General features: G+C 44.0%; 1 protein-coding gene across 5 annotated transcripts in view; it reads left to right on the forward strand.

Annotated features, from left to right (window-relative positions):
• Nucleotides 1-22,895, forward strand: part of LOC123509515 (ATP-binding cassette sub-family G member 8-like) — a 76,836-nt gene that overhangs the window by 10,290 nt on the left and 43,651 nt on the right. For 2 of the 5 annotated variants that reach the window (XM_045263854.1, XM_045263859.1), the window contains exon 2: nt 11,555-11,588. The gene's annotated coding sequence lies outside the window, so the exon portion shown is untranslated. Of the gene's footprint in view, nt 1-11,554; nt 11,589-19,896; nt 20,019-20,254; nt 20,279-20,300; nt 20,574-22,895 lie in introns of those variants that run through there. The other 3 variants (XM_045263856.1, XM_045263858.1, XM_045263855.1) reach the window with 3 other exon arrangements.

Here is a 22,895-nt window from a genome sequence, read left to right on the forward strand (position 1 = left end):
TTCATATTTTAACCTTGCCTTTATCGAAATCTGATTTAGAAATAACATTGTCGCATTTTCTTCCTTCTGACATAAACATAACTATAATAATAACCACATTCTGCCAACATACCAAACCATAGATAGGTACTCTAGTAATTTCAAAGCCAGTAAAGACACGCAGTACTTGGCTGAACGGGAATTGATGGTAGTGAAATTTTTAAAGAGTCTGGAGATGGAGTGGTGGGATGAACAGAAATGGTAGATCTTCTGGCGGACGTGATGGCTGGAGATGGTCGCGGAAATTGTTGGGGTAATGGAAAGAGTAGAAGTTAGTTGACTGGAGATGATTGTTGTGGTGGTAGTAGCAGTAGTAGTAGATTTGTTGTTGTTGTTGTTGTTGCTTTCGCCGTTATCAGTGGTGGTGGCGGCAGGAGAGTCCCGTTACTTCCAGGGACTTCACCACCTCCTTACATCCTCCGTAGAGAACACTTTCCCCGTCTTGGGCGAGATGCAATTTGCGTTTCCTCGTCGAGTAGGAAGTTTAGGAGCGACCCGCCAGGCCCAGACAGCCTCGAGGGGAGGGCAGGGGCGGGAGTGGCAGGCTGACACAGGGAAAAGGGAATGTTTGAAAAGTAGGCCACACTGAATGCTTTGTGGCCTTAGGTATGTCCGACCGGTATGTTTGTCTGTATGAATGTTGTATCGGCTTCTGTCTGCCTGTCTGCTCTGTGTGTGTGTGTGTGTGTGTGTGTGTGTGTGTGTGTGTGTGTGTGTGTGTGTGTGTTTATCACGTGAGTACATCTGAAAAGTGGGTGAGTTGTTTCTGATTCACACATATAATGAAGAAGAAAATGTATCTCTAATTCTTGAAGTATTTTCCCGAAATTACCTTTATTTCCATTTATATGTCAATAATTTCCTCTTTCTCCAAAGTTTGAAGGCTAACGTTACTGTGCCGGTGTTATCAGGACGTCAAGACCCAGCAGGTTTTCATATCTTACTTTTGTATGTTGGTGTTCATTTTACCTACCAAATTATATAAAATTACCAACATCTTACATTCCTCTGAGTAAATTTTATATGAACCAACACAACTATTCTCTTTATCATTTTTTTTAACTCCCTCCTGAGGAAGAGCCGGGGTGTGGAGAGGAAGACACGCAATGCTATCACTGACTCAACACCTCAAATAGAAAAAAAAATCTATTTCACACAAAAAAATATACTGAAACGTGTAAATACAATAAAAATCGATGAAATAACCTTCTTACCACATAAATAGTACTGCGAAGGTCGTGAACAGTACCAGTGCGGATATATGGACAGGAATTTTAAAGCAACTCAAACTAAACAAAAGACGTTGCTGCACGCGGATGTGGTGAAGGAGGCGAGTCACGTGGGCGGCGCGGTGTGTGGGAGGGGAAGTGGTGGCAGCGGTGATGTGGACTGGGAGTGTCAGCGTCCGTGGTGAGGGAGGCGACACGGCGCGAAAGTGTTTACCTAGTATTAGAAACCATATTCTGAAACCTCTAGCGCCACACCTACACTACATTCCACTCCACATGAAATTATACAAGTTTTAAGAGTTCTTTGCAATTCTAGTGACAGACTGATACGATTTCTTCACTATTAACAGGAAAAACCATGTAAAAGATCTCTGTGGCCTTTGAAAATAGTCGTGGTGAGAACGCATAGCCTTTCTGAGTAGGAACTTAGGTTTGAATCAATATTGTGCGAAAATAAAGAGTATGAGGCGTACCATAGCACATACACTCAGGAGGAAAGACGCTTGGATGTATTAGGCACAGCATGTAATGGGTGTGATGTAAGAACGTTTGGTGGGTGCGGTCAAAGGGCGTGGCGCGTGCAGTAGACAGAGAAGTGGAGAAGGTTGATGTAGGTGATAACATCTTATAAGAGAGGCAGGGAAGGCTACAGTGCAGGTATTTGTAGGGTATGGGCGTGGCTACAGGAGTGGGTGGGAGCGCATGGGTACAAAGGGGATGGACTCTGTTGGGGGAGGAAGAAGGAAGAGTTACCGAGGACAGCATTCACAGCCACAGCACAGCCTTGGTTAATGATGCCTTGAGAGAGAGAGAGAGAGAGAGAGAGAGAGAGAGAGTTAGTTAGCTCATCACTAGTCACCGAAAGTAAGTATGAAGGGGACGGCGGAGGAAATGAGAGGGCGGGAAAGCATGAAAGGAAGGGAAGGAGAGAGGAAGGGAGGAAAAGAGCAATGTTGTACACTAACTCGCAGCAAGGAGACGAGGAAAGAGGAAAAATAAACAAAGAAGCAAATGAAAGAGAGAGAGAGAGAGAGAGAGAGAGAGAGAGAGAGAGATGCTGTGACTGTGAAAGGAGAGCAAATCAATGCCAACAGGTCAAACAAGCAAACAGAGGAACGCTAATAATAATAATAATAATAATAATAATAATAATAATGATGATGATGATGATAGTAGTGATAATAATAGCACAGGAAACGAGCAACTCAAACCTCACCCGTTGATTTGAATTCGGCGTTAAGCTCAAGGTAATGTCAAATCAACTTACTTTTCCCATAAATGTTCGTTTCATCATGACACAGCAGTCAGGGAAGGGGAAAAAAAGTACAGCTCCGTTACTCTCTCTCTCTCTCTCTCTCTCTCTCTCTCTCTCTCTCTCTCTCTCTCTCTCTCTCTCATTCGACACGCTATTGAAGTTACGCCGCACCAAAACGGGCCTTCTAAATTTCCGTGTTCACCGTATCCTCGTAACCAGCCGTGGCAGGAGACTTATCTTCCTCCTCCTCCTCCTCCTCCTCCTCTTCCTCCTCTTTCTCCTCCTCCTCCTCCTCCTCTTATTCAGCTTCTCTTTCCCTTGAAGCCTTCACAGCGACGGTGAACAATAACCAAGACTGAAGCTCCTTTGATGTTGAGAACTGTATGAATTGAATTAGTATTGTTCTCTCTCTCTCTCTCTCTCTCTCTCTCTCTCTCTCTCTCTCTCTCTCTCTCTCTCTCTCTCTCGTGCCAGTGTAAATAGTGAATACATAAGGAAGTGAAGGTTTCCGTAAGGCCCTGAAAGTCTCAACAGAGCAGACTAGCGTGACTTAATCCCTCTCTCTCTCTCTCTCTCTCTCTCCCCCTCTCTCTCCATCTCCCTCCCCTCCCTTAGTATCGTGCAGGTGTAGCCCGCCCCTCTCTCCCTCCTGACGCTCGAAGGACACAAGAGGTACAGGAGGCAGACGTGGTTAACAGGCGGATGTAAACAGCGAGGGGAAAAACAATCCATCGGAAATATTTAAGATGTGAGACAGAAATCGACTTCATGTCACCAAGAAACAGGTGGAAGTTGCAACACAAGGAATAAGTTATGATTGTGTAAAGAGAAAGTGTTTGCGGCGGAAGTGAAGTTAATTAGGTGTTACTTGGAGGGTTTACTAGTAGGTGGAAGTGTCCGTGGGGTGGGATAGTACGAGGGGAGGGTGAAGCAGAGAGCGAGGCCAAAATGTGTGTCAGTATAGTAAATGATAATGTGAGAGACGGTCAAGTTGCCTTCACCTCGATGACTGACTGATAAGGAGCTGGGTGATCTTGAGTATTCCGCCTCGTTATCTTAAAATGAGAAGATCTTACTGGAAAATTCTACGACTGCTCGAGAGGTCTTATCTTGGTCAAGTGTTTCTTATCTCAAAAGGGATGACCTTGTGTAGGACAGTGACGATAGAGGTGAAATGAAGAGCACGCGGGTGTTAAATGGGTTTGTGGTGCTCTCTCTCTCTCTCTCTCTCTCTCTCTCTCTCTCTCTCTCTCTCTCTCTCTCTCTTTCTGGGCGTCATAAATCAATCACCACATTTTCAGACGCGCCTTTAGTAGAGGTGGATATAAGTGTAGTGTGAGGTGTGGAGGTGTAGTGGTCATGACGTAGGAGTGGAGGATGAGTGTTGCACGAAGGAGCGAGGGAGGAATTAGTAACGGAGGCAGGGAAGGGATTGGGATGGGAGTGGCGTGTCTCTGAGTGGCGGCGTGGCGGTGATCAGGCGGTATTAGTAGTGGCGCCGGCACGGAGGAGAGGGCTGCAGGCGACGCTTCATGTGTTCTCAATGTGCGGCGTCCAGCCATGATGGAGAGAGAGAGAGAGAGAGAGAGAGAGAGAGAGAATTTAAATACTAAAAGATTTTGTACTGCGTCAGAAACAGGTTTGAAATCCATTTATCATGATGTAAGTTTCTGGAATGAAAAAGGAAAAAAAATATTTGGCCTCTAATGCACACACGCACGCGCGCGCACACACACACACACACACACACACACACACACACACACACACACACACACACATTGCCGCCGATGTTATGCACGTGATGGACGGGGAGACGTGGCGCCGTGGTGGTGACGTCACCAATGCCAACATAACAAGAGGAGGATATGATAGAGAATGTATTTACTTTACTATTTCCTGCCCCTTCCCCTCACTCCCCCCTTCCCTGAACTTGTCACTCCCATCCCTTACGTGTTACTCTCCATCCCCACCACTCCACCTGTCACTCTTCGTCACAACGGTCCCTCCACCCACTCCATCAGTCAGTGTCTCCACTCAACTCTTCCTTGAATCATACAATCCACCCACTCAGACGCACTCACTGCTGCCTCCTCCACACAACTCACCTGGCCTCGACATTACATCACAGTGGTGTTGTTAATGCACTGTTCTATCATTTGACATTTCAATAGTCGTCAGCATGGATTTGAGTAACTACTTTCTTAGCCTTTTAAATGTTACCTCGTTTTGTTTTTTTCTTTCCTCTTATTTAATGTCTTAACCACTTATTACTCCATTTCATTTTATTCTTTCATTTTTTTTTATTTTAGCTGAAGAAAAGACTATGTATTCACTTCAGAAAATAAACAATTCCCCTTTTAAACTCTCGTACCACCATCTTCAAAACCCGACAATACAATATCATTCCTTCCCTTAACCACTGATGCATTTCTAAAGACCAATATATCAAAAGATTCCTCAGTATCCACTAACCTTACGCTCCCTTATGAGTATTCCTTAGAGCATTCCTCCAGCTTAGCAAGTCACGATCCCGCCTCTCTTTAGATCATATTAGCATGCCTTCTTTGAGTCGCATTCCTGTCCCCTCCAGTAACAGGTGAGGGTCGGGGCGTGTGCGTCTGGATGAAGTGAAAGTTGAATATCAGGAGGGTAGTGTGAATAGTGATGGAAGAACGAGTGGATAAACAAACAGCGCGTTGAGAGAAAAGTTGTTTCCAGAGAGAGAGAGAGAGAGAGAGAGAGAGAGAGTCGTTCGTAGTTTCTCTGACGGTAAAGAAGGCATTAGCAAATCTAACAAAAGGTACAAAATTATCAAAACAAAGGTCGGTGCATTTATTTTCTGGAGTTCATCGCAAAATACGAATTAACCATTTTTTTTTAATTATTGCTTTTATCGTTAGTTGTGTGCAGATTTAGTAGTAGTGTAGTAATAGTAGTAGTAGTAGTAGTAGTAGTAGTAGTAGTAGTAGTAGTAGTAGTAGTAGTAGTAGTAGTAGTAGTAATAGCAGCAGTAGTAGTAGTAGTAGTAGTAGTAGTAGTAGTAGTAGTAATGTTAATAGTAGGCGTAGTAGTAGTCGTAGTAATGTTAGTAGTAGGCGTAGTAGTAGTAATGCAGTAGTAGTAGTAGTAGTAGTAGTAGTAGTAGTTACAGATGTTATTGTTGTTGCTGTTGTTTTGTTGTTGTTGAGACACGAGTGGCTGAGAGACATGACGTGGACAGGGAGGCATCCAGTCGTGGCGGGGGGCGGGGGCGGGGGTCAAGGCCTTCCCGTGACGCGTAAGGGGGAACTGTGGGAAATAGAGAGTCGAAGAGAGGGAGGGTAAGCAAAGGTGAAGAATTAAATGGACTTGAACATCACCACCACCACCACCACCACCACCACCACCAACAACAACAACCACTTTCCATAATTACAATTCATCCATTTTCTGTTTCCCATCCCTGAACACATTAACCTTTTTCCTCCCTATCTTCTTTCCGCCACCTCTCCCTTCTTCCGTCCTCTGTTCCCTCTCCCTCACCTTCCCTCCCACTCATCCTTTTCTTATTTACTTTTACTCTTTACCCTCTCTCCCATTTTCCATCCTCTGTTGTCTCTACCTATATTTTATCTCCTTACTTGCTCCTCCTCTTCCTTTCTGCCCCCTCTCGGTGTCAAGGCCGCGTTCTATGCTTGCTTTCCTCTGTCACGAACAAAGCTGCCTTAATCGTTGGAGTCTTCATCACCACCCTTTCAGTTTGCTTCCACCGTCACCTCCTCCTCCAGTGCGTGTTTCACCAGATGTACTCCATATAAACCTGCAAGACTGTGGGATCTGAGGTTTTTTTCTGTGTAATTCTATGTAAGCTCCCTCCTGTTTCATCTCTTTTTGCTTTCATCTTCTCGTCCCACGGTCTCCTCTTTTTCATTTCCTCCTCCTCCTCCTCCTTCTCCTCCTCCAGTCCCAGATGCTGCAATACGCTGTCTGCTGCAACATTCCTTTCATCTTCTGCACACTCCCCTCCCCGTCTCCCTCATTCCCCTCTACCACCCGCACCTTGAAATTCTCATCCTCTTACAACATCTTGTCTTACACTAGTTGCTGAGTCTCGTTTTTCCTTCCCCTATTCCTTTTTCTCCCCATCTTTATCCCTCCGCGATTTTTTCTCCCTTAATAACGTTTGCACAATTACAGTTTTCTATTCTTTAACCTCCTCTACCTCCTGGCCGCTAGGCGTCACTATCTTATATCTCTCTAATTGTAAGCAGATGCAAGAGTGTCATAGATATTGAACAGTGAACGGCAAGACAAACAAGTCGCCAACTGCTTATTGTCCAGAGAGAGAGAGAGAGAGAGAGAGAGAGAGAGAGAGAGAATGCTTGCTTGCTTGCTTGGGAGAGGAAGACAACTTGGCTCCATCACCAGTAATTGCAGAGTATTGCATAACAGGTTAGGAGTGAATTGGATGCCGAGAGTGAATGGGAGGGGCGCGCGGGAAGCTGAGGTGTCGAGCATGTGTGTGTGTGTGTGTGTGTGTGTGTGTACAAGAAAAAAACCTTTCTCGAATATAAGCAGGGCAATCTTGAGAGACGAGGAGGAGAAGGAGAAAAATAACCAATGTCTTATACTGCAATTTAAGCTCGAACACATTTTTCCTGTTGCCGCCCACGGGAGCAAAATAATGTCATGTCTGGAGGTCGCCACTCCTTCCCTTCTGACACCACTTGATAGAGGAGAGTGGAGGAAGGTCAGAAAGTGATAAAATTTGACATGATATTAAGCAGAAGGAGGCGGCAGGTCAAGTGACATATCAAGGCCGTGTTTCTTATCAAGGGTAGATATTAGCACAAAGGAAGTTCAGGGAATGATCAAAGGGGAGTGAGAAAAAGACTATAGGACAAGTAGGTGACATATGAAGAACGTTTCCCTTATCATTTTAGGTGTTGGCATAAATTTAATTCATCACCTTACCTATCAATATCACCCACTTGTTTATGTTCCTTTCTCGCGCAGTCCTCCGCCCTCCTTCATCACACCCAATTTTGCGACGTGAATTTGTAGTCTCGCGGGGAAGAAGTCTGAAATTTTATGCAGAGAGAGATAGGGGCGAGGAGACTAAGTGGGAAGTGGAAGGGAAAAGGGAACGCAGACTCAGGGAAAGTTAACAGGCTGACCTACTTCTCGGAACGCGGGTCGTCTGAGGTGTGATCAAGTGTATTCAGACTTGGTGTGACACGCTGTCTTCATGGCGGACGAGCTGAGGTCACACACACACACACACACACACACACACACACACACACACACACACACACACACACACACACACACACACACACACACACACACACACACACACACAGAGAGAGAGAGAGAGAGAGAGAGAGAGAGAGAGAGGAAAGGATCGTATTCATGTCACTGGTCCTCAAATCTGCTTGAAACACACACACACACAAAAACATTATTGTATTGCATTCGTATTTCATTATTGGCATTAATTAAGAATGAAGTTCCTCGTAGCGGTATTCGAAGACATTTTAAAGGCATTTTAATCTTGTGAGTCATTAGCGTCATGTTAGTTTTTGATCCAGTCACAGTTTTTAATTATGAAGTGACACCTGAAAAAAAAAATCAATCATTCAGTCACCTTTCAGAGTTATTTGACTGTGCAACCTTGGAATTTGAATTAACTGTACAACTAAAATCATTCATCATTGCAGATACACCCGGATTTGTGTATGCACTGACTGCCTTCTGAAGGTATCCTTGAAAGCATTAGTGAACCATTGCATAGAGTAGCTGTAGACATTAGGAAAACACTCTTATGCATTCAAATATGTAACACACACACACACACACACAAGTAAACGCGTGACTGATAGATTAGATATGTAACCTTCACTTAACCATACACGCCCTTAGACATCTCTCTCTCTCTCTCTCTCTCTCTCTCTCTCTCTCTCTCTCAGTTGGAAGCAGGTGATCAAGTGACCTTTTTGTGACTTGATGCTTGGATACAAAAGTAACTGCTGTCGCCATTGTTTTTGTTGTTGTTGTTTTTGTTGTTGTTGTTACGTTTATTGTTCAATCACTATTGCAATTACTGCCTTGCTAATCTGACTTGTTTTTGTTGTGTAAGAAATATAGGCGTGTGTGTGTGTGTGTGTGTGTGTGTGTGTGTGTGTGTGTGTGTGTGCGCGTGCGTGCTTAAGCTTGCCTGTCCTCTTCCACGAAGGTCAACCACTCAATTTAGTTTTTCTCTAACATATTATTTTATTTCCTTCTTTTTTCTCCTCCTCCTTCTCCTCCACCTCTTCCACCTCTTCTTTTTCCTCTTCTTCTTTTCGTCTCATCATAATCATCCCTCTCCTTTTCATCTCACCGTCTTCCTCTCACCAACATGCGAGAGATAAAGTCACCAATTCAATTCAACAACATTTGAGAAGAAAAATATTGCGTCATGTAAATTACGGAAGAAGAATTGCGAGTTTCGTGCAAATAAAGAACTCCACAAAGGGCAAATATTCCGATGAGATGTCAGTTGCGGATGACGAATGGAGAGGGAAAACATTAATCTTGAAAACAGGACACCCGGCCAGAAACAAGGACAGACAGACAGACAGACAGACAGACAGACATACAGACATGGAGACAGGCACGCGTACAAGGGAAGGGGAGGGGGAAATGTATTTAGGATACGCTGAAGGTGAAGTAAAGTAAAGGCAGACAAACAAAAACACGACCTTCTGAGCCGATTTGCATTTTAGTGTGTGTGTGTGTGTGTGTGTGTGTGTGTGTGTGTGTGTGTGTGTGTGTGTGTGTGTACTCCTATCACTCCATTTTCTTCGTCTGTTCTCCTGTTTTCGGTCTCCTTCCTGTCCATTTCCTCCTCCTCCTCCTCGTTCAGCCACTGCCATAAACATCCTCAGGTCACCAGTTATATATAATAGTTTACCTTAAAATCCCTCATTACCGTCACTTGTTTTCTTCCCTCTCTTCCCTCCCGTCCTTCCCTCGCCACACCTCTCCTGTCCATTCCCCTCTCCCACCCTCTCTTATCTTCATTTTTCCTTTTCCTCTCACCCTCTTATTTCTCTTTCCCCAGCCTGTTATTCCTCTTTCTCTCCTCCTCACTTCCATTTCTTCTCCTTTCCTCCTTTTATCTTATTTTTCTCTAAGTTTTCTTGTTTTGCTTTTCTGTTTCCCTTTCCTGCCTCTCTCTACCTTTCATCATTCTCACTCTTGGTCTTATATCTTCCCTCATCTCTCTCTCTCTCTCTCTCTCTCTCTCTCTCTCTCTCTCTCTCTCTCTCTCTCTCTCTCTCTCTCTCTCTCTCTCTCCTCCACACGTTGCTCATCAACCGTTGCTCTCTCAACTCTCTCTCTCTCTCTCTCTCTCTCTCTCTCTCTCTCTCTCTCTCTCTCTCTCTCTCTCTCTCTCTCTCTCTCTCTCTCTCCCTCATCATTTCTCTCCCTCTCAAGGTCAAGCCAGTAGTGTGAGAATTTTGCGATTATATGGTGCATGAACGAGAGAGAGAGAGAGAGAGAGAGAGAGAGAGAGAGAGAGAGAGAGAGAGAGAGAGAGAGAGGTGCATTTACGTAAGGGTTGACTTTGATGCAATGACAAGGATAGGATGTTAGTTGTTGGTGTGTGTGTGTGTGTGTGTGTGTGTGTGTGTGTGTGTGTGTGTGTGTGTGTGTGTGTGTCTGTGTGTAATGAAGGTGGTAATGATTTTGTAGAAAGAAATAGACGTAAAATAAAAGAAATGCATGGATCGATCAGTAAATAAACAAAATTGATGAATTGGTAAGTATATAAAAGAACGATGCATGAAGAAGAAAAAGTAAGAAAAAAAAAACATTAAGAAAATGAATACAATCTCTCAATAAATTTGGTGACGTAATGTTCTTGGTGATAATTAGGTTCAGTGCCCCATGACGATCGCAGACACAGATGATGGTGATGCTATTAGTGGTGATGATGCTTGTGATCGATAGCTGTGGTGATTTGTGGTGTCTGGTGATGACTTGCTAGGGTGAAAGTGTACTGAGAAGCAATGGTGGTGGCGGTGGTGGTGGAGAGTAGTGATGGTGTTAGCGGTGGTTGAAACTCAGGAAGGAAGCGTGTGATGGTGGCCGAGGGGTGGAGGAGGCTAAGTTAGTGTTGAACAATGATAATAGTGACATGGCAACACCGTGTACGTACATGAAGGATGATGCAGACGCACGAAACCGAACAAGGGAAGGAATTAAATAACAATACAACGCAGTGAATAGTAATGAAATGGTGGCGAGGAGACAACTACAACAATAACAATAACAACAACAACAGTAATAGTAATAATGTATGAGCCTCTCACAAGAAATGCTTTTGAGTTGTAATCCTTCTTTCACCTTCACCTTCACTCGCCCTGCCACTGCTCCTCCTCCTCCTCCTCCTCCTCCTCCTCCTCCTCCTCCTCCTCGTGTCCTTCGCCTCGTCGGACGCTTCTTGTTATGTTGTCCTTTGATGCTGAAAAGTTTCCTTCCTCCAATAATACGTATATTACACGCTCGAGATGTCAGCTCCTCTCCTCCTCCTCCTCCTTCTCTTCCTCCTCCTCTCCCTCTTCCTTTTCCTCCTCCTTCTCCTTGACATCCATTCACACGCGTCTTCCAATATATAAATGTAAAGGTTCGTTCATCTCCTGGAAAACCTGTGAACAAATTATTACAAGGAAAGATCGACCCTTTGGCTTCCCTCTCCCTCATCTCGTCCTTTAAATTATGTATTGTACTTTATTATACCCTATCTAGTACTCTGTGTGTGTGTGTGTGTGTGTGTGTGTGTGTGTGTGTGTGTGTGTGTGTGTGTGTGTGTGTGTTAGCTCTATTCGTTTTATGCTCCCCAAAGATTTATTATTATTTTGCTTCTGACTGTTTTCATCCTTCCTTTTCCTCTTCTTACGTTTTCTTTTCTTTTTTTTTCATTTTATTCCATAACTCCTGTTTCTCCTCCTCTACCTTCTCCTCCAGCCATTTCAGTAACCATACCTACCTTTCACAGGTGGACGATCCCAGGGGACGCCATAAAACAGCAGGTAAGACACACCTGAGAGGAAGAACCGGAGACTACCTGTCATAATTAACTTCCCTTATACCTTCTGAAAACTTAGATTATGGGTCTGATGTAAGTAATTTGTCGGTGCGCTCCTGAGATTCAAATGTATAAGGATGTGTTAGTACTGGTATGTATAAATTCCACATTCTTGATTTTTTGTAATAGCGTGCTGTGTTCGCAACTTAATGAAAACTATACTCGACTTAATACACACGAGTTTGATGTTTAGTCTTAATCTACAATAGCTTGAAGTAATAGTTTAGGAGACAGTGAGTTAATGGAAGTAATGCGGAACTGTTTGGATGAGATATACCTGAATTTTTTTGGCTACACGAATAATGGGACCACAGTTTATTGCTATCATCAGTGTAGGTCTACGAATGAAGTGCGAGGCTGTAGCAAGGCATTACGTGACTCAGACTGTATTGAGCTGATTACAGAGTGCAAGGAAAGACAATACTGAGAGAAATTACACGTGTGGAGACAAGGCCGTTAACTTTCTGATCTTCGGTAATCATTGGTGTTCGCCAGTGTGGGGAAATCTGATAAGTTAACCCTCTTTAGTACCATGACGTGTTTTCATATTCATTCTACTATTTTGTGATTGTATACAGCTTCAGAAACTCATATGGGAGATTAAAATAGTGAAGACTCTGGCCATTAATCTTCTGACATCCATAGACCCTTCCTAATGTTAATAAGATGGTCTAATCGTACACAAATCTCAAGGTAAAACTGTGTCCCAGTATTGAAGGGTTTAATGTAATATCGCTGCCTTCCCTCACCCCCACCGTCATTTTATTCGCATATTTTGTGGAGTATATTATTGCACTGTTCATTTATGCTTCACTGCCAACCTTCATGAACCCAGCGACTGTTCTCTTATTTCTGGTTGGCTGCTCTTACTTTTCCTGCTCTATAACCTATTCAAGTGTTGTTAATAGAAAAAAGACACACCTGACTTTTTTATCGTTGTCCTCTGGAGGAAAAAAAATCAAGAAAGCCAGACAGAAAAAAATGGTAAAAAAGGCTCGCCAATAAACACCCCATATGCAGCTTCCGCCCTTATCTCCTCCCTGCCTTGAGGCGAATATCGAATAAGTGACTGGTCAAAAGCCTAGACAAACTGCCTTTCCTTCTTGCCACATGGAGCATTGAATATCAGCCCTAATTACTGGGGATCTTAAAGCTCAATACTGCAATGGCCATTTGTCAGGTAACCGTCTCTATGGCCAGCGGGAGAAGGATAAGGGAAATTAGCCTGTAGAGAAAGGGTACACAGTGGCGATGGTGGTGGTCTAGGAAGTGCTGTGGGTCGTCCCTTTAACTGCGGAAATCAAAAAAAGGTGTAGGAATACTGAAGGAATGTTTCTCTTTTTTAACTTCAAGGAAATGAGAGAAGGTGAAGGAACTGTACGTAGGAGAGAGGAAGAGAAGATGGAGGAGACGAGGAGGAGGAAGACGAAGAAGAGGAGGTAGTGAAGGAGGAGGAGGAGGAGGAGGAGGAGGAGGAGGAAATAGTAATGTTTTTTGGGTCTGTCAGTCGATTTCCTCTTGGTTTTAGATGCGACGTCACGCTTTTGTTCCTTCAACCTTGGTGTTCTGCGTTTTCCTGCTTTCTTTCTTTCTTTGCTTCTTTCTTTCTTTAATTAGATCTCTTTCTTTCTTTGCATCAGTGGTTCATTAAACTTTCACCCTTTTTTACGTGCATTACTTCATCCATTTCGTTTTCTCTTCTTTCATCTGTATCCTCTTTTTCTCTTTTTTATTTCATTGCATCATCGACTCTGGGAACTGTAAACACATCGAGAACACACACACACACACACACACACACACACACACACACACACACACACACACACACACACACACACACACACACAAACGCCAATCACGCCCGCCTTCCGTGAGACACAATCAACCTTCTCACGCCCCTTGACCTCCCCCACTCCCCCCCCTCCCTATCACATCCTTCGTGTAACCAGCGGGGGCGTGGGGGTCAGGAAGAAAGAGTGGAGGGGCCAGCGAACACCCCAGCCTCACGCATCCACTGGCAATCCCATCAATCAGGTTGGGTTGGATTGGGTTGGGTTGGTTTAGGTTAGGTTAGGATAGGTTAGGTTAGGTTAGGTTAGGTTAGGTTAAGGCAGGTTAGGTTAGGTTAAGGTTGAGTTAGGTTAGGAATAGGTAACCTCCTGTATATGCAATCTCTCTCTCTCTCTCTCTCTCTCTCTCTCTCTCTCTCTCTCTCTCTCTCTCTCTCTCTCTCTCTCTCTCTCCATACCGTCACCGTCATAATAACAGCGTGTCCTTCCAAATCACCTTAGTCTGGCGCACTGCATATTGTCATACCTCTGATAGCAACGCTCCCTCGCATGCCACTGTCTTCCCCCCGCATCACTAAGGCAATATCAGCATGCCACTGTTTCAAGGCGTGTTGAGAAAAATATTGCATTCTACTGGTTTCCGATTGTCTTATGTTATTTTGCCTCTCTTTCCTCCTCCTCCTCCTCCTCCTCCTCCTCCTCCTCCTCCTCCTCCTCCTCCTCTTCCTGTGCCTTCTTTGCGGTCCTCCTCAAGCTTGTGGTCATAACTGTATGGTGCCTTTTGTCTAACCAAAGGAAGGAAGGAAGAGAGAGAGAGAGAGAGAGAGAGAGAGAGAGAAGGAAGGAGCTACTCGTACTCTCTCAGTCACGGTTCAGTTGTGTGCAAATCTTCATTTACTTTCCCCTTTTCTAATCTCTCTCTCTCTCTCTCTCTCTCTCTCTCTCTCTCTCTCTCTCTCTCTCTCTCTCTCTCTCTCTCTCTCTCTCTCTTTCAGGACGGGATAATATTCAGCAAAATTTATAGCAAGGACATTAATTTGCCTTCCTGCTTCCTTCCCTTTCCTTCCCTCCCTTCCCTGCCTCCTTCCCTCCCTCCCTCCCTCCCTCCCTCCCTACCATCTATCCTCAATCACGTGACATGCATGCACGCTTTCGGACACGATCCCCAGGGGCAAGAGACGCAGTCCGTGTTCGAGCGGCTCCCTGTTGGCCTCGGCTTCCGCTGTGTACCTCGGAATTTCAAAGGCAGTCTATTTTTCTCTTTTCCTTTTCATCCACGTCATCCTTTACTCCCCACTTCCCTTCCCTCCCTTGCCTTCCCTTCTCTTCCCTTCCCTTCCCTTCCCTTCCCTTCCCTTCCTTCTTCATTTCCCTCTCCTTCCCTTCCTCTTCCTCTTTTATCTTCTTTCTTTCTTTCTTTCTTCTGGTATTCCTTCTCCTTCCCCCACTTCATTCTGTTCTTTCTCCTGCTTTTCTCCTCCTCCTCCTCCTCCTCCTCGTCGTCCTCCTCCTTTCCTCCTCCTTGTCGTTCCTCCTCCTTTCTTCCTCCTCCATGTCGTCCTCCTCCTCCTCCTCCTCCTCCTCCTCCTCCTCCTCCTCCTCCTCCTTCTCCTCCCTCCTCCTCCTCCTCCTCCTCCTCCTCCATATTAGTCACTTCCGTAGGACATTGTAACCATGGAGATGACTTGACGTTCCTGAGGAGAATTCATCATCAGAGAGAGACAGAGACAGAGACAGAGACAGACAAACAAACAGACAGACAGACAGACAAAGAATCGACGGAATTTTTAAAACACGATAAAAACAAAATCAACTTGAAATAACAGCGTGGAGTGGAAGAATCCGTCGTATCATTTTCCACCACCACCGCTGCTCTCATTGTCACTCCCAACGCTGCAGACGAAGGGCAAGCAAGGACACGCAGACAAAGAAAATGGGAGAAAAATAACAAAATGAACTCCATTATTATTATTACCCTTTGCGATTATGTCACCTGGATACACTTCAGAAAACACACACTGCTCTTTACATTTCCCAAGAAGACCATGAACTACAATGACTTAATCCTTTCTCTCTTGCCCTCGTCTCTTTCTCGTCTCTCATCTCTCTCGATCCTAACCCTCATCCCTCTCCCATTTTCCTGTCTCCCCCTCTTACCTCTTCCCCTCACTTTTTCCTCTGCAGGTTTCCTCTTTTGCACTGGTTTGTGTGAGGGGAAGTAGAAAAAAGGTGAAATAGAAAGGGAAAGAAGGTATTTGAAAATAGTGATGGAAGAATAATAAATTGTTTTAGATAGAAATAAAGAATAATTAGATGCATAAGGTGCGTGGTTTTGACGATAAATAAGGAGGGAAAATTTAGAGAAAGCTTGGGAAGAAAAAGGTGGAATAAAAAGGGAAAGAAGGTATTTGAAATTAGTGATGGAAGAAATAATAAATTGTTTACATTGAAATAAAGAATAATTGGTTAAATGAGATGTACGGTTTTGACGATAAGTAAGGAGGCAAAATTTAGAGAAAGCTTGGGAAGGGACAAGTATTTCAAACTAGGAAGAAGATAAGAAACACTTGAAAGAAAAAAAAATTATCCCCTTTAATACTGGGGCACATTTCTAACTTGAGATTTGTGTATGATTAGACTATTTTATTGACATTAGCAAGGGTCAATGGAGATCAGAAGATTAATGGCCACAGTCTTCACCCTCACATAAATTTCCGAAGCTGTATAATATCACCAAATAGTAACCAGGAGGAATATGGAAACGCGTCATGGTGCAGAAGGGGTTAAAGAAAAAAATTGGGTAGAGGGGAAGAAATGCTTAGATAAAAAAGAGACAGGAGGAAGGATTTACAGCCACAGTGGGAGGGACTAGTAGGGAAGAACGTAGCAAAAAATAGGGAGTGAAAGGTTTAGAGCCGCCATGCAAAGTTTATTGACCTCCCAGACGAGTTTAGCGAGGCAGGAAGGACGTCCGTGCCTCCGTGCAGCAGAGAAGTGGGACGAAAGGGAAGGTGTGAGTGAGTGATTGCCTACTGTCTTGCTCTGCCCTGCCATGCCCTGCCCGTCTCGTGTCTTGTTTGGCGCGTCTGCTTTTTATTGTTGTTGCTGTTAGTAATAGTGACTGTAGTGGTGGTGGTGGTGGTGGTGGTGGTGGTGGTGGTGGTCTTTTTTGTCAGTGTTATTTTCATTCTTGTTTTTTTTTAATTACTTTCCTTTACTATTCTTTGTATTTTGAAGAGAAAAGAATTGAATAGTGATAGTAATGATGGCAACAATAACAACAACAACAACAACAATAACAACAACAAGATCTTTCGTCAACTCCACTTTTCATGCAAGAATTAAAAAAAAAAAAAAAAAAAAAGGTAAAAAGGTAAAAAGCTATTAGACACAAAGAGAAGCTGCAATATAACTTGATCTTCGTATTGAAAGACGTATCATGTTAACTTAAAATCCCTCCAGCACCTTCCCCCTCCGCCTCCCCCTATTCCCCATCCTTCCCTCCCTCTGCCACCCGTCCTCCAGCAGCCCCGCCAGGTGTGTAGGTTCACCTGCGTAACCACCATCCTTTCTGACTCCTATATTAACCAGACTCTTACCCCCTCCCTTTCTGTGACTTCCTCCTCCTCCTCTTGTTCCTTCTTATATCATCATCATCATCTTCTTTTTCTTCTTTTCCTCCTTCTTCTTCTTCTTCTTTTTCTTCTTCTTTTCTTCTTCTTCTTCTTCTTCTTCTTCTTCTTCTTCTTCTTCTTCTTCTTCTTCTTCTTCTTCTTCTTCTTCTTCTTCTTCTTCTTCTTCTTCTTCTTCTTCTTCTTCTTCTTCTTCTTCTTCTTCTTCTTCTTCTTCTTCTTCTTCTTCTTCTTCTTCTTCTTCTTCTTCTTCTTCTTCTTCTTCTTCTTCTTCTTCTTCTTCTTCTTCTTCTTCTTCTTCTTCTTCTTCTTCTTCTTCTCCTCCATTATTTCGTTAGTTTGTTTTCTAGTTCGCGTTATAATTTTTGCACGTGTTGTTTGTCCATGCGGTGTTTTGCTCACTGTGTGTTTCAAGGACCGGTGAAGGTGTAGTCTCGGGAGCAGCAGAGCAAGGAAACCCCATTGAAATTTGATCCACTTGCATAACTGTTTCGCCTTTTTTTAACAAGTCATTTCCTTCACCGAAAGATATAAATACTAAATGCGGTGAAGATCTTATAATGTGAGGATATATTTTACAGGAATATATAAAAAAAAGAGACAGGAAACATATAGATAGAGACAGATAAACAGATAATTGAGAAAAACTTGCTGACAAACAAAAGAATGAGAGAGAGAGAGAGAGAGAGAGAGAGAGAACAAAATAATGCACTGGCGAAGAAGAAGAATGAGAGGAAGAAAGGAGTCATTGGCATATGAAGAGGAGGAGGAGGAGGAGGAGGAGGAGGAGGAGCGAATGGAGGGACGAAGGAAGAGAAGCCAGGGAGGGAGGGTGGAATCTTAACTCGCTGGAGGGAAGGGAGGGAACAGGGAAGAGGGACAAGAAAAAATACTACCTAGAGGAAACAGGTGTGAGGGTTTGTTAATTAGCATGCACAGGTAAACCACCCCTCCGCTTGTTTCCTCCACCCATCCCACCCAACTTGAGGAGGAGGAGGAGGAGGAGGAGGAGGAAGAGGAAGAAGGACTACGCTTGAGTGAGAGGTGCGGGGATACTAAGAAGCGGACACATTCCTTTACTATCCTTCTCTTACTATCCTCCACCTCTTGCTTTGAATCAGATAGTGTAGTTTACCCCCTTCAGTACCATTCCGCGTTTTCATATTCATCGTGGTTACTATTTGGCGATTTTACACGGCTTCAGAAACCTATGTGGGGATTAAAACCGTAAAGACTCTGGCTGTTAATCTTCTGAACTCCATAGACTTTTCCTAATGTTAATAAAATCGTCTAATCATATCGCAAAATAATGGTAAAAATGCGTGTCAGTATCGAAGAGCTAAGACAAACACCTCCGTCAGAGTGAAGAGGTAAAGTAAAGTTGTGTTTGTTCTTCCTTTGTGTGTCTTTGTGTGCCTTAGTGAGCCTCCCTCGTCCCTTCCTTGCTTCGCTCGATGATAATGATAAATACAGGAAATGAAGGTTTATTTATTCAACGTTTGCATTTACTGATCACACAAGAGAAAGAGAGAGAGAGAAGCAGCTGTGTATATACCGTTTGTAGTTATTATAACGTAGTGTTAACTCACCACAGCAGGATATGACTCAAGGCGTGTATGCATCTCTACCTGTTCATGTTATTAGGAAACATTCAGGCGTTACTTAGTATTGTCTTTAACATCATTTCCGGTACTTCGATACGTATCCGAACTTCTGAGTGTGCCTGGATGTGCTACAGGAGTGCTAAGTGTTGGCTGCGTGACCGTGAACACCAACACTGCCTGGTTAGCTTCATACTCCCAGTGATTCGTTTAGCGTCTACTGTATCTTTCCATTTTCTGTTGGAGGTTAACATTTTCACTATTTCTGTGTTAGCTTTTCCTCATGAATTACCTGGTATAAATTTAAGTATAATTATGAATGATGCAACTCACAACAAGAGTGATGAAGTAGCTTTTTTTTTAATGCGTGTTCCCATTTTGAAATTACCGAGGGATACCAGATGCAGTGAATGTTCCTTTTATTACCTGTTAGAAAGTTTTAATTAAGTCTCTACTGTACTTGCTGATTTTCCTTTTTAATACATTGTATTATCCATTACCACCTGCCACTCTGCCTCTCCCACGCCTTGTCACTCTCTCCCTCTCGCTCTCACTCTAGTTCTTCCAAGAAAGCGTCGCACGAACGCACACAAATATTCGCTCCTGTCGCGTTGCCTCGGCGGCTCACTGGCGTAACGGGCGCTGCCACCGCTGTTGCCGCCGCCAAACGCGGCACCTGGACACTGACGGCGGCAGCAGGTGGGTCATTAGCGGCGATTTATGAGTCTTGAGCGGCGAAGCGGGGAAAAGGCAGGACAATGGTGGCAAGATTATGGTAGCGGCGCGGCGACCCCCACACCAATCCAGATGGAGGCGCAGTGACATTTTCTATTTCGTATTTTGTTTCCTCTTTATTGTTTCACAGTTTCTTTCTCCTCCTCCTCCTCCTCCTCCTCCTCCTCCTCCTCCTCCTCCTCCTCCTCTTCCAAAGTGCCTCCAAGTGTCTGACGAAGACGAGTGACCACCTGACAGGGACCACTTCCCCTTCCACTCTCGCCCGCCATCTTTTCCTTCCACCTTCCTCCACGAACTCTCTCTAGACTTCTACTTCCACTCTCACTCCTTCACCTCTCATCATCTCTTTCTTTTCATGTATCTCTTCCCAACTACATCCTTTTTCTTCCGTCCATCCGCTCTCATCCGCGTTCCTTTGCTATCTATACCTGCCTCCACATTCACTTCAGTTGTAGCCCTCACCCTCAGCCGGCCTCAGTAGCGCGGGGGTGGGGGATGAACAGTCGTCCCCGGCACTCACACTCCCGGATTCCGCTGGTGAGGCTGTGCAGTGATAGTGTCCGGACATCAAGGAACTGGTGGTCTGTTGGTGCCGCATTGTCTCTTGCCAGTGGTACGTTCAGCAAGTAGCTTCGTTAACTGGTCTGCTCTGGACTGGACTGGACTATGATACGTGTAATCGGAAAGGAATGGTGATGTGTGACGGTGCTTGTATGTGTGTAAATATTAGTATACTGGTGATGTTCAGGTCGTGCGGTCATGTTTTGTGTTTGTAATGAAATGGGTGGCTTCTATGTTGCGTGTTTTATAAGACCACACCACCTTTCGGATATCTAGTGATGCTGCGGTGATTGGCTGTGATAGATCGTGGTAGTGAGTTAAGATTGAGCTGCTCGTTTTGTCCGTGCATAGAAATACGAGAGGCTTAGCGTGTGTCGTGCCCTATATAACAGCTGTCCCTGCTAAACTTCTGCTCCTAATGATCGCCGCGGGCACGGAGGCTCATCCAGTCCACGTCCTCTGTCTTGCTCTACCTCCTTTCCCTTGTCCCTCTTCGCTTTGCCTCCCTCCCCATTGCCCCGCGGAAAGGATTCAGCCTCTCCTCCTCGCCTCGTCCCTTCTCTCCGCCAGTGTGATACAGAGTCCGACAGTCGTTACATAATGCTCTGTACGTACTCTGACTGCTCTCTTTCGCTTCATGTATACGTTGTACTATTGAGGAAACGCTAACCTGGTATGGGCCTGATTGATGGAAATGCTTAAGTGTGTGTGTCAGTTTAACGTTTTTGTAGGTTTTCAAAATACTTCACTAGTGTTCTTATCTTTAGAGGTTTCTTAATAGTATTTTTACAGAGTCGAGTCAGCTGCATCTCTTTCCGGTTTTCTTTTTTTTTTTTTTTTTTTAGTTTGCTCAGTAGTTGCTTGTAGTTCCATTATTGTAGCTCCGACGCAGGTGTGTGTGTGTGTGTGTGTGTGTGTGTGTGTGTGTGTGTGTGTGTGTGCATGCGCGCGTGGCAGAAGGTGAGAGGGCAATGCCACGCTAATGCTGACTGCTTGTTTGCTTGTCTTACTTTCTGGGTGGCTGCTCGGCTCTCGCTTGCTTAACACACACACACACACACACACACACACAGAGAGAGAGAGAGAGAGAGAGAGAGAGAGAGATCGCAGTTTGACGGAAAAGCTCGTTCTGTCAAATTTGTGTTTACTCAGACGAAACGCTTCACGCCGCTTCTCCTCCTCTTACTGTTTCTATCTTCCTCCTCCTCCTCCTCCTCCTCCTCACAACCCCCTCCTCCTCCTCCTCCTCCTCCATATAAAAGTCCCGCTCCTGCTCCCACTACTTTCCTCGATGACCACGTGTATAATTTTGTCACTCCGGCAGGTAAAGGTGTGAAGGATGAGCGTGTTCACTTCCCTCTCTCTCTCTTCTTTCCCATGTTTAATTAGCTTCCTTCCCGTTGAGCAAGTTCTCTCTCTCTCTCTCTCTCTCTCTCTCTCTCTCTCTCTCTCTCTCTCTCTCTCATTTTTCATGTATTTCTTCTTTTTCCATGCTTCTTTTTATCGGTTTTTCGTTTTTTTTTTTTTTTCTTGTTATTTCTTTGTTTCTTTTTTCAACATCAATATTTAAGTTTCCTTCTTCTTTCCCGTCCTTGTTTTTGTCTTTCTCTTTTTCTTCATACCTTTTATTTTATCTTTATTATTGTTATTTTTACCTTTTTTTTATTCTTTCTTCTTTTTCCCATTTTGGTAATTGTCTTTCTTCTTTTCTATTATTTTCATTTGTTTCCTTATTCTTCTCTTCCCTATACTTGCACTTTTCTTTTCGTTCTTTTCGTTTTTTTTTTTTTTTTTTCATTCCATTCCATTTCACTTTCCTTTTTCCTTCATCGAGGCCAACATGTATACTGTACACTTTTCTCCTTTCACTCTCCTCCTATTCTTATCTTTCATTTTTTATCGCTTTGCATTTTCCCCTTCCCTTTTATTCTTCCGTTCTTCCTTTTGTCTTCCTTTTTTTTTATTTTGTATATTTTTAATCCCTTCTTCATTTTTGTTTCCATATTCTTATCCTCTCTATTCTTGCCTTCTCTTTTCCTTCCTTCTCTTCTTCCCTCCTCAGCGAAATTGTCTTGACGGGACCTTCATAATCAAAGTATATAAGAGGAGGGAACGAAAAGATAAAGAGGAAGAGGAGGAGGAAGAAGAAAAAGAGGAAGAGGAAGAAGCATCCACCACACACCCACCTCTTCCTCTCTTCCTCTCCTTCTCCATCGTTTAATCATTTGTTTTTTTACCGTTGTAGCGGACGTTGTTATTTTCTCTTCTCTCCCTCCTACGTTTATCTAGCTTCTCTGCTTCCTCCTCTCTTCCTGCATCTCTTCCCCTCTCTTCTCCTCCCCCTTGTGCAGTGACCCGTCCTGACCTCCTGCTGTTGACTTGAAGGCTGACCACCGTTTTCTTTGAGCCTTTGAACCTCCTGCAAGCATTCAACCCCAAACTCCGGGTATTTTCAGTGCTCATCTTTGTCCTCTCATTTTATTCCTTCTCTCTCTCGTAGCCTTATAATCTCGCGCCTCTAAACATTGCCTTTCCTGTTTTCCTCCTTTTTTTCGTTTCTTATACCATCTCTTTAGCCTTGAGTACTTTTTTTTCTGTCTCTTTTTGCCTCTCTTCCTCCCCATCTGCTCTTTTCCTTCTCTCTCACACCTTCACCTATACCCAGACAGCAAATCATTCCTTCCCTCCTTTCTCCCTTCGTTCTTTCATCATTCCTTTCTACTTGCATTGTTTAACTTCCTAATATTTGAAAGTGTTTATCTCCCGTCTCTCATCATTACTTTTTTTTTCTTCATCCTTCCTCTTTCCTGCTCTCCCTTTCTTACTCTCCTTTCTTCCCTCATTTCTTCCGTTCCCGTATCTCTCTTAAACACTGCAACCTTCTTGTGCCCTCCTCTCTATTACTGTTTTTCTCCTTCCTCTCTTCCTT

This window comes from Portunus trituberculatus, chromosome 27 (assembly GCF_017591435.1).
Source record: "Portunus trituberculatus isolate SZX2019 chromosome 27, ASM1759143v1, whole genome shotgun sequence".
Taxonomy (NCBI): domain Eukaryota; kingdom Metazoa; phylum Arthropoda; class Malacostraca; order Decapoda; family Portunidae; genus Portunus; species Portunus trituberculatus.